Source organism: Brachyhypopomus gauderio, chromosome 2, assembly GCF_052324685.1.
Source record: "Brachyhypopomus gauderio isolate BG-103 chromosome 2, BGAUD_0.2, whole genome shotgun sequence".
Lineage (NCBI taxonomy): Eukaryota > Metazoa > Chordata > Actinopteri > Gymnotiformes > Hypopomidae > Brachyhypopomus > Brachyhypopomus gauderio.
Window position 1 is genome coordinate 49,743,328 of NC_135212.1, and position 12,189 is coordinate 49,755,516.

At 46.5% G+C, this 12,189-nt stretch overlaps 4 non-coding genes across 4 annotated transcripts; all 4 read right to left on the reverse strand.

Moving 5' to 3' along the window:
• Positions 1-3,583: 3,583 nt before the first annotated feature.
• trnas-gcu (transfer RNA serine (anticodon GCU)) lies at positions 3,584-3,665 on the reverse strand. The gene has a single exon. It is a non-coding gene; the product is annotated as a tRNA-Ser (tRNA).
• A 132-nt stretch (positions 3,666-3,797) lies between these two features.
• Positions 3,798-3,879, reverse strand: trnas-gcu (transfer RNA serine (anticodon GCU)). Its single transcript has one exon. It is a non-coding gene; the product is annotated as a tRNA-Ser (tRNA).
• A 3,770-nt stretch (positions 3,880-7,649) lies between these two features.
• On the reverse strand, positions 7,650-7,731 carry trnas-gcu (transfer RNA serine (anticodon GCU)). Its single transcript has one exon. It is a non-coding gene; the product is annotated as a tRNA-Ser (tRNA).
• A 1,630-nt stretch (positions 7,732-9,361) lies between these two features.
• Positions 9,362-9,443, reverse strand: trnas-gcu (transfer RNA serine (anticodon GCU)). The gene has a single exon. It is a non-coding gene; the product is annotated as a tRNA-Ser (tRNA).
• Positions 9,444-12,189: the final 2,746 nt, after the last annotated feature.

Sequence of the window (12,189 nt, forward strand, 5' to 3'; positions counted from 1 at the left end):
TCGCCTTAACCTCTTGGCTACCTCGTCGCTTGTGGTTTTGTGTCGATTGCGATTTCAAAGATGCAAACACTTTCACAGCACAAAAGCAGCCGTATCTGACTTGTGGGTACTGCACTTACACCAGGAGACACGATTGTCAGAAATTAAAGAAAGCAACACCGACGAAGGTGGGATTCGAACCCACGCGTGCTATGCATAATGGATTAGCAGTCCATCTCCTTAACCTCTCGGCCACCTCGTCAATTACGGTTGTGTGTCGATTGCGATTTCAAAGATGCAAATACTTTCACAGCACAAAAGGAGGCTTATCTGACTTGTGGGTCCTGCACTTATATCAGGAGACACGATTGTCAGAAATTAAAGAAAGCAACACCGACGAAGGTGGGATTCGAACCCACAAGTGCTATGCATAATGGATTAGCAGTCCATCGCCTTACCCTCTCGGCCACCTTGTCGTTTGTGGTTGTGTGTCGATTGCGATTTCAAAGATGCAAACACTTTCACAGCACAAAAGAAGGCTTATCTGACTTGTGGGTCCTGCACTTCCACCAGGAGACACGATTGTCAGAAATTAAAGAAAGCAACACCGACGAAGGTGGGATTCGAACCCACGCGTGCTATGCACAATGGATTAGCAGTCCATCGCCTTAACCTCTCGGCCACCTCGTCAATTACAGTTGTGTGTCGATTGCGATTTCAAAGATGCAAACACTTTCACAGCACAAAAGGAGGCTTATCTGACTTGTGGGTCCTGCACTTATATCAGGAGACACGATTGTCAGAAATTAAAGAAAGCAACACCGACGAAGGTGGGATTCGAACCCACGCGTGCTATGCACAATGGATTAGCAGTCCATCGCCTTAACCTCTCGGCCACCTCGTCAATTACAGTTGTGTGTCGATTGCGATTTCAAAGATGCAAACACTATCACAGCACAAAAGGAGGCTTATCTGACTTGTGGGTCCTGCACTTATATCAGGAGACACGATTGTCAGAAATTAAAGAAAGCAACACCGACGAAGGTGGGATTCGAACCCACGCGTGCTATGCACAATGGATTAGCAGTCCATCGCCTTAACCTCTCGGCCACCTCGTCAATTACAGTTGTGAGTCGATTGCGATTTCAAAGATGCAAACACTTTCACAGCACAAAAGGAGGCTTATCTGACTTGTGGGTCCTGCACTTACTTCAGGAGACAAGATTGTCAGAAATTAAAGAAAACAACACCGACGAATGTGGTATTCAAACCCACGCGTGCAAAGCACAATGGATTAGCAGTCCATCGCCTTAACCTCTTGGCTACCTCGTCGCTTGTGGTTTTGTGTCGATTGCGATTTCAAAGATGCAAACACTTTCACAGCACAAAAGCAGCCGAATCTGACTTGTGGGTCCTGCACTTACACCAGGAGACACGATTGTCAGAAATTAAAAAACGCAACACCGACGAAGGTGGGATTCGAACACACGCGTGCTATGCACAATGGATTAGCAGTCCATCGCCTTAACCTCTCGGCCACCTCGTCGTGTGTGGTTGTGTGTCGATAGCAATTTCAAAGAAGCAAACACTTTCACAGCACAAAAGAAGGCTTTTCTGACTTGTGGGTCCTGTAGTTACAGCAGGAGACACAATTGTCAGAAATTAAAGAAAGCAACACCGACGAAGGTGGGATTCGAACACACACGTGCTATGCATAATGGATTAGCAGTCCATCGCCTTAATCTATCGGCCACCTTGTCGTTTGTGCTTGTGTGTCGATTGCGATTTCAAAGATGCAAACACTTTCACAGCACAAAAGCAGCCGTATATGACTTGTGGGTCCTGCACTTACAACAGGAGACACGATTGTCAGAAATTAAAGAAAGCAACACCGACGAAGGTGGGATTCTAATCCACGCGTGCTATGCACAATGGATTAGCAGTCCATCCCCTTAACCTCTCGGCCACCTCGTCGTTTGTGGTTGTGTGTCAATTGCGATTTCAAAGATGCAAACACTTTCACAGCACAAAAGGAGGCTTATCTGACTTGTGGGTCCTGCACTTATATCAGGAGACACGATTGTCAGAAATTAAAGAAAGCAACACCGACGAAGGTGGGATTCGAACCCACGCGTGCTATGCACAATGGATTAGCAGTCCATCGCCTTAACCTCTCGGCCACCTCGTCGTTTGTGGTTGTGTGTCGATAGCAATTTCAAAGAAGCAAACACTTTCACAGCACAAAAGCAGCCGTATATGACTTGTTGGTCCTGCACTTACAACAGGAGACACGATTGTCAGAAATTAAAGAAAGCAACACCGACGAAGGTGGGATTCGAACCCACGCGTGCTATGCACAATGGATTAGCAGTCCATCCCCTTAACCTCTTGGCCACCTCGTCGTTTGTGGTTGTGTGTCGATTGCGATTTCAAAGATGCAAACACTTTCACAGCACAAAAGGAGGCTTATCTGACTTGTGGGTCCTGCACTTATATCAGGAGACACGATTGTCAGAAATTAAAGAAAGCAACACCGACGAAGGTGGGATTCAAACCCACGCGTGCTATGCACAATGGATTAGCAGTCCATCGCCTTAACCTCTCTGCCACCTCGTCAATTACAGTTGTGTGTCGATTGCGATTTCAAAGATGCAAACACTTTCACAGCACAAAAGGAGGCTTATCTGACTTGTGGGTCCTGCACTTATATCAGGAGACACGATTGTCAGAAATTAAAGAAAGCAACACCGACGAAGGTGGGATTTGAACCCACGCGTGCTATGCACAATGGATTAGCAGTCCATCGCCTTAACCTCTCGGCCACCTCGTCAATTACAGTTGTGTGTCGATTGCGATTTCAAAGATGCAAACACTATCACAGCACAAAAGGAGGCTTATCTGACTTGTGGGTCCTGCACTTATATCAGGAGACACGATTGTCAGAAATTAAAGAAAGCAACACCGACGAAGGTGGGATTCGAACCCACGCGTGCTATGCACAATGGATTAGCAGTCCATCGCCTTAACCTCTCGGCCACCTCGTCAATTACAGTTGTGAGTCGATTGCGATTTCAAAGATGCAAACACTTTCACAGCACAAAAGGAGGCTTATCTGACTTGTGGGTCCTGCACTTACTTCAGGAGACAAGATTGTCAGAAATTAAAGAAAACAACACCGACGAATGTGGTATTCAAACCCACGCGTGCAAAGCACAATGGATTAGCAGTCCATCGCCTTAACCTCTTGGCTACCTCGTCGCTTGTGGTTTTGTGTCGATTGCGATTTCAAAGATGCAAACACTTTCACAGCACAAAAGCAGCCGAATCTGACTTGTGGGTCCTGCACTTACACCAGGAGACACGATTGTCAGAAATTAAAAAAAGCAACACCGACGAAGGTGGGATTCAAACACACGCGTGCTATGCACAATGGATTAGCAGTCCATCGCCTTAACCTCTCGGCCACCTCGTCAATTATGGTTGTGTGTCGATTGCGATTTCAAAGATGCAAACACTTTCACAACACAAAAGCAGGCTTGTCTGACTTGTGGGTCCTGCACTTACATCAGGAGACACGATTGTCAGAAATTAAAAAAAGCAACACCGACGAAGGTGGGACTCGAACCCACGCGTGCAAAGCACAATGGATTAGCAGTCCATCGCCTTAACCTCTCGGCCACCTCGTCAATTATGGTTGTGTGTCGATTGTGATTTCAAAGATGCAAACACTTTCACAGCACAAAAGCAGGCTTGTCTGACTTGTGGGTCCTGCACTTACATCAGGAGACACGATTGTCAGAAATTAAAAAAAGCAACACCGACGAAGGTGGGATTCGAACCCACGCGTGCAAAGCACAATGGATTAGCAGTCCATCGCCTTAACCTCTCGGCCACCTCGTCGTTTGTGGTTGTGTGTCGATAGCAATTTCAAAGAAGCAAGCACTTTCACAACACAAAAGCAGGCTTGTCTGACTTGTGGGTCCTGCACTTACATCAGGAGACACGATTGTCAGAAATTAAAAAAAGCAACACCGACGAAGGTGGGATTCGAACCCACGCGTGCAAAGCACAATGGATTAGCAGTCCATCGCCTTAACGTCTCGGCCACCTCGTCGTTTGTGGTTGTGTGTCGATAGCAATTTCAAAGAAGCAAGCACTTTCACAGCACAAAAGAAGGCCTTTCTGACTTGTGGGTCCTGTAGTTACAGCAGGAGACACGATTGTCAGAAATTAAAGAAAGCAACACCGACGAAGGTGGGATTCGAACCCACAAGTGCTATGCATAATGGATTAGCAGTCCATCGCCTTACCCTCTCGGCCACCTTGTCGTTTGTGGTTGTGTGTCGATTGCGATTTCAAAGATGCAAACACTTTCACAGCACAAAAGAAGGCTTATCTGACTTGTGGGTCCTGCACTTACACCAGGAGACACGATTGTCAGAAATTAAAGAAAGCAACACCGACGAAGGTGGGATTCGAACCCACGCGTGCTATGCACAATGGATTAGCAGTCCATCGCCTTAACCTCTCGGCCACCTCGTCGTGTGTGGTTGTGTGTCGATAGCAATTTCAAAGAAGCAAACACTTTCACAGCACAAAAGAAGGCTTTTCTGACTTGTGGGTCCTGTAGTTACAGCAGGAGACACGATTGTCAGAAATTAAAGAAAGCAACACCGACGAAGGTGGGATTCGAACACACACGTGCTATGCATAATGGATTAGCAGTCCATCGCCTTAACCTCTCGGCCACCTCGTCGTTTGTGGTTGTGTGTCGATTGCGATTTCAAAGATGCAAACACTTTCACAGCACAAAAGGAGGCTTATCTGACTTGTGGGTCCTGCACTTATATCAGGAGACACGATTGTCAGAAATTAAAGAAAGCAACACCGACGAAGGTGGGATTCGAACCCACGCGTGCTATGCACAATGGATTAGCAGTCCATCGCCTTAACCTCTCGGCCACCTCGTCGTTTGTGGTTGTGTGTCGATAGCAATTTCAAAGAAGCAAACACTTTCACAGCACAAAAGCAGCCGTATATGACTTGTTGGTCCTGCACTTACAACAGGAGACACGATTGTCAGAAATTAAAGAAAGCAACACCGACGAAGGTGGGATTCGAACCCACGCGTGCTATGCGCAATGGATTAGCAGTCCATCCCCTTAACCTCTTGGCCACCTCGTCGTTTGTGGTTGTGTGTCGATTGCGATTTCAAAGATGCAAACACTTTCACAGCACAAAAGGAGGCTTATCTGACTTGTGGGTCCTGCACTTATATCAGGAGACACGATTGTCAGAAATTAAAGAAAGCAACACCGACGAAGGTGGGATTCGAACCCACGCGTGCTATGCACAATGGATTAGCAGTCCATCGCCTTAACCTCTCGGCCACCTCGTCAATTACAGTTGTGTGTCGATTGCGATTTCAAAGATGCAAACACTTTCACAGCACAAAAGGAGGCTTATCTGACTTGTGGGTCCTGCACTTATATCAGGAGACACGATTGTCAGAAATTAAAGAAAGCAACACCGACGAAGGTGGGATTCGAACCCACGCGTGCTATGCACAATGGATTAGCAGTCCATCGCCTTAACCTCTCGGCCACCTCGTCAATTACAGTTGTGTGTCGATTGCGATTTCAAAGATGCAAACACTTTCACAGCACAAAAGCAGCCGTATCTGACTTGTGGGTACTGCACTTACACCAGGAGACACGATTGTCAGAAATTAAAGAAAGCAACACCGACGAAGGTGGGATTCGAACCCACGCGTGCTATGCATAATGGATTAGCAGTTCATCGTCTTAACCTCTCGGCCACCTCGTCAATTACAGTTGTGTGTCGATTGCGATTTCAAAGATGCAAACACTTTCACAGCACAAAAGGAGGCTTGTCTGACTTGTGGGTCCTGCACTTACATCAGAAGACACGATTGTCAGAAATTTAAAAAAGCAACACCGACGAAGGTGGGATTCGAACCCACGCGTGCTATGCAAAATGGATTAGCAGTCCATCACCTTAACCTCTAGGCCACCTCGTCGTTTGTGGTTGTGTGTCGATAGCAATTTCAAAGAAGCAAACACTTTCACAGCACAAAAGAAGGCTTTTTTGACTTGTGGGTCCTGTAGTTACAGCAGGAGACACGATTGTCAGAAATTAAAGAAAGCAACAACGACGAAGGTGGGATTCGAACCCAAACGGGCTATGCATAATGGATTAGCAGTCCATCGCCTTAATCTCTCGGCCACCTTGTCGTTTGTGGTTGTGTGTCGATTGCGATTTCAAAGATGCAAACACTTTCACAGCACAAAAGCAGCCGTATATGACTTGTGGGTACTGCACTTACAACAGGAGACACGATTGTCAGAAATTAAGGAAAGCAACACCGACGAAGGTGGGATTCGAACCCACGCGTGCTATGCACAATGGATTAGCAGTCCATCGCCTTAACCTCTCGGCCACCTCGTCAATTACAGTTGTGTGTCGATTGCGATTTCAAAGATGCAAACACTTTCACAGCACAAAAGGAGGCTTATCTGACTTGTGGGTCCTGCACTTACTTCAGGAGACACGATTGTCAGAAATTAAAGAAAACAACACCGACGAATGTGGTATTCAAACCCACGCGTGCAAAGCACAATGGATTAGCAGTCCATCGCCTTAACCTCTTGGCTACCTCGTCGCTTGTGGTTTTGTGTCGATTGCGATTTCAAAGATGCAAACACTTTCACAGCACAAAAGCAGCCGTATCTGACTTGTGGGTACTGCACTTACACCAGGAGACACGATTGTCAGAAATTAAAGAAAGCAACACCGACGAAGGTGGGATTCGAACCCACGCGTGCTATGCATAATGGATTAGCAGTCCATCTCCTTAACCTCTCGGCCACCTCGTCAATCACGGTTGTGTGTCGATTGCGATTTCAAAGATGCAAAGACTTTCACAGCACAAAAGGAGGCTTGTCTGACTTGTGGGTCCTGCACTTACATCAGGAGACACGATTGTCAGAAATTTAAAAAAGCAACACCGACGAAGGTGGGATTCGAACCCACGCGAGCTATGCAAAATGGATAAGCAGTCCATCACCTTAACCTCTAGGCCACCTCGTCGTTTGTGGTTGTGTGTCGATAGCAATTTCAAAGAAGCAAACACTTTCACAGCACAAAAGAAGGCTTTTTTGACTTGTGGGTCCTGCACTTACATCAGGAGACACGATTGTCAGAAATTTAAAAAAGCAACACCGACGAAGGTGGGATTCGAACCCACGCGTGCTATGCAAAATTGATTAGCAGTCCATCACCTTAACCTCTAGGCCACCTCGTCGTTTGTGGTTGTTTGTCGATTGCGATTTCAAAGATGCAAACACTTTCACAGCACAAAAGAAGGCTTATCTGACTTGTGGGTCCTGCACTTACACCAGGAGACACGATTGTCAGAAATTAAAGAAAGCAACACCGACGAAGGTGGGATTCTAACCCACGCGTGCTATGCACAATGGATTAGCAGTCCATCGCCTTAACCTCTCGGCCACCTCGTCAATTATGGTTGTGTGTCGATTGCGATTTCAAAGATGCAAATACTTTCACAGCACAAAAGGAGGCGTATCTGACTTGTGGGTCCTGCACTTATATCAGGAGACACGATGGTCAGAAATTAAAGAAAGCAACACCGACGAAGGTGGGATTCGAACCCACGCGTGCTATGCACTATGGATTAGCAGTCCATCGCCTTAACCTCTCGGCCACCTCGTCGTTTGTGGTTGTGTGTCGATAGCAATTTCAAAGAAGCAAACACTTTCACAGCACAAAAGAAGGCTTTTCTGACTTGTGGGTCCTGTAGTTACAGCAGGAGACACGATTGTCAGAAATTAAAGAAAGCAACACCGACGGAGGTGGGATTCGAACACACACGTGCTATGCATAATGGATTAGCAGTCCATCGCCTTAATCTATCGGCCACCTTGTCGTTTGTGCTTGTGTGTCGATTGCGATTTCAAAGATGCAAACACTTTCACAGCACAAAAGCAGCCGTATATGACTTGTGGGTCCTGCACTTACAACAGGAGACACGATTGTCAGAAATTAAAGAAAGCAACACCGACGAAGGTGGGATTCGAACCCACGCATGCTATGCACAATGGATTAGCAGTCCATCGCCTTAACCTCTCGGCCACCTCATTGTTTGTGGTGGTGTGTCGATTGCGATTTCAAAGATGCAAACACTTTCACAGCACAAAAGAAGGCTTTTCTGACTTGTGGGTCCTGTAGTTACAGCAGGAGACACGATTGTCAGAAATTAAAGAAAGCAACACCGACGGAGGTGGGATTCGAACACACACGTGCTATGCATAATGGATTAGCAGTCCATCGCCTTAATCTATCGGCCACCTTGTCGTTTGTGCTTGTGTGTCGATTGCGATTTCAAAGATGCAAACACTTTCACAGCACAAAAGCAGCCGTATATGACTTGTGGGTCCTGCACTTACAACAGGAGACACGATTGTCAGAAATTAAAGAAAGCAACACCGACGAAGGTGGGATTCGAACCCACGCATGCTATGCACAATGGATTAGCAGTCCATCGCCTTAACCTCTCGGCCACCTCATTGTTTGTGGTGGTGTGTCGATTGCGATTTCAAAGATGCAAACACTTTCACAGCACAAAAGGAGGCTTATCTGACTTGTGGGTCCTGCACTTATATCAGGAGACACGATTGTCAGAAATTAAAGAAAGCAACACCGACGAAGGTGGGATTCGAACCCACGCGTGCTATGCACAAGGGATTAGCAGTCCATCGCCTTAACCTCTCGGCCACCTCGTCAATTACAGTTGTGTGTCGATTGCGATTTCAAAGATGCAAACACTTTCACAGCACAAAAGGAGGCTTATCTGACTTGTGGGTCCTGCACTTACTTCAGGAGACACGATTGTCAGAAATTAAAGAAAACAACACCGACAAATGTGGTATTCAAACCCACGCAAGCAAAGCACAATGGATTAGCAGTCCATTGCCTTAACCTCTTGGCTACCTCGTCGCTTGCGGTTTTGTGTCGATTGTGATTTCAAAGATGCAAACACTTTCACAGCACAAAAGCAGCCGTATCTGACTTGTGGGTCCTGCACTTACACCAGGAGACACGATTGTCAGAAATTAAAAAAAGCAACACCGACGAAGGTGGGATTCGAACACACGCGTGCTATGCACAATGGATAAGCAGTCCATCGCCTTAACCTCTCGGCCACCTCGTCAATTACGGTTGTGTGTCGATTGCGATTTCAAAGATGCAAACACTTTCACAACACAAAAGCAGGCTTGTCTGACTTGTGGGTCCTGCACTTACATCAGGAGACACGATTGTCAGAAATTAAAAAAAGCAACACCGACGAAGGTGGGATTCGAACCCACGCGTGCAAAGCACAATGGATTAGCAGTCCATCGCCTTAACCTCTCGGCCACCTCGTCAATTATGGTTGTGTGTCGATAGCAATTTCAAAGAAGCAAGCACTTTCACAGCACAAAAGAAGGCCTTTCTGACTTGTGGGTCCTGTAGTTACAGCAGGAGACACGATTGTCAGAAATTAAAGAAAGCAACACCGACGAAGGTGGGATTCGAACCCACGCGTGCTATGCACAATGGATTAGCAGTCCATCGCCTTAACCTCTCGGCCACCTCGTCAATTACAGTTGTGTGTCGATTGCGATTTCAAAGATGCAAATACTTTCACAGCACAAAAGGAGGCTTATCTGACTTGTGGGTCCTGCACTTATATCAGGAGACACGATTGTCAGAAATTAAAGAAAGCAACACCGACGAAGGTGGGATTCGAACCCACAAGTGCTATGCATAATGGATTAGCAGTCCATCGCCTTACCCTCTCGGCCACCTTGTCGTTTGTGGTTGTGTGTCGATTGCGATTTCAAAGATGCAAACACTTTCACAGCACAAAAGAAGGCTTATCTGACTTGTGGGTCCTGCACTTACACCAGGAGACACGATTGTCAGAAATTAAAGAAAGCAACACCGACGAAGGTGGGATTCGAACCCACGCGTGCTATGCACAATGGATTAGCAGTCCATCGCCTTAACCTCTCGGCCACCTCGTCGTGTGTGGTTGTGTGTCGATAGCAATTTCAAAGAAGCAAACACTTTCACAGCACAAAAGAAGGCTTTTCTGACTTGTGGGTCCTGTAGTTACAGCAGGAGACACGATTGTCAGAAATTAAAGAAAGCAACACCGACGAAGGTGGGATTCGAACACACACGTGCTATGCATAATGGATTAGCAGTCCATCGCCTTAATCTATCGGCCACCTTGTCGTTTGTGCTTGTGTGTCGATTGCGATTTCAAAGATGCAAACACTTTCACAGCACAAAAGCAGCCGTATATGACTTGTGGGTCCTGCACTTACAACAGGAGACACGATTGTCAGAAATTAAAGAAAGCAACACCGACAAAGGTGGGATTCTAACCCACGCGTGCTATGCACAATGGATTAGCAGTCCATCCCCTTAACCTCTCGGCCACCTCGTCGTTTGTGGTTGTGTGTCGATTGCGATTTCAAAGATGCAAACACTTTCACAGCACAAAAGGAGGCTTATCTGACTTGTGGGTCCTGCACTTATATCAGGAGACACGATTGTCAGAAATTAAAGAAAGCAACACCGACGAAGGTGGGATTCGAACCCACGCGTGCTATGCACAATGGATTAGCAGTCCATCGCCTTAACCTCTCGGCCACCTCGTCAATTACAGTTGTGTGTCGATTGCGATTTCAAAGATGCAAACACTTTCACAGCACAAAAGCAGCCGTATATGACTTGTGGGTACTGCACTTACAACAGGAGACACGATTGTCAGAAATTAAGGAAAGCAACACCGACGAAGGTGGGATTCGAACCCACGCGTGCTATGCACAATGGATTAGCAGTTCATCGCCTTAACCTCTCGGCCACCTCGTCAATTACAGTTGTGTGTCGATTGCGATTTCAAAGATGCAAACACTTTCACAGCACAAAAGGAGGCTTATCTGACTTGTGGGTCCTGCACTTACTTCAGGAGACACGATTGTCAGAAATTAAAGAAAACAACACCGACGAATGTGGTATTCAAACCCACGCGTGCAAAGCACAATGGATTAGCAGTCCATCGCCTTAACCTCTTGGCTACCTCGTCGCTTGTGGTTTTGTGTCGATTGCGATTTCAAAGATGCAAACACTTTCACAGCACAAAAGCAGCCGTATCTGACTTGTGGGTACTGCACTTACACCAGGAGACACGATTGTCAGAAATTAAAGAAAGCAACACCGACGAAGGTGGGATTCGAACCCACGCGTGCTATGCATAATGGATTAGCAGTCCATCTCCTTAACCTCTCGGCCACCTCGTCAATTACGGTTGTGTGTCGATTGCGATTTCAAAGATGCAAATACTTTCACAGCACAAAAGGAGGCTTATCTGACTTGTGGGTCCTGCACTTATATCAGGAGACACGATTGTCAGAAATTAAAGAAAGCAACACCGACGAAGGTGGGATTCGAACCCACAAGTGCTATGCATAATGGATTAGCAGTCCATCGCCTTACCCTCTCGGCCACCTTGTCGTTTGTGGTTGTGTGTCGATTGCGATTTCAAAGATGCAAACACTTTCACAGCACAAAAGAAGGCTTATCTGACTTGTGGGTCCTGCACTTACACCAGGAGACACGATTGTCAGAAATTAAAGAAAGCAACACCGACGAAGGTGGGATTCGAACCCACGCGTGCTATGCACAATGGATTAGCAGTCCATCGCCTTAACCTCTCGGCCACCTCGTCGTGTGTGGTTGTGTGTCGATAGCAATTTCAAAGAAGCAAACACTTTCACAGCACAAAAGAAGGCTTTTCTGACTTGTGGGTCCTGTAGTTACAGCAGGAGACACGATTGTCAGAAATTAAAGAAAGCAACACCGACGAAGGTGGGATTCGAACACACACGTGCTATGCATAATGGATTAGCAGTCCATCGCCTTAATCTATCGGCCACCTTGTCGTTTGTGCTTGTGTGTCGATTGCGATTTCAAAGATGCAAACACTTTCACAGCACAAAAGCAGCCGTATATGACTTGTGGGTCCTGCACTTACAACAGGAGACACGATTGTCAGAAATTAAAGAAAGCAACACCGACAAAGGTGGGATTCTAACCCACGCGTGCTATGCACAATGGATT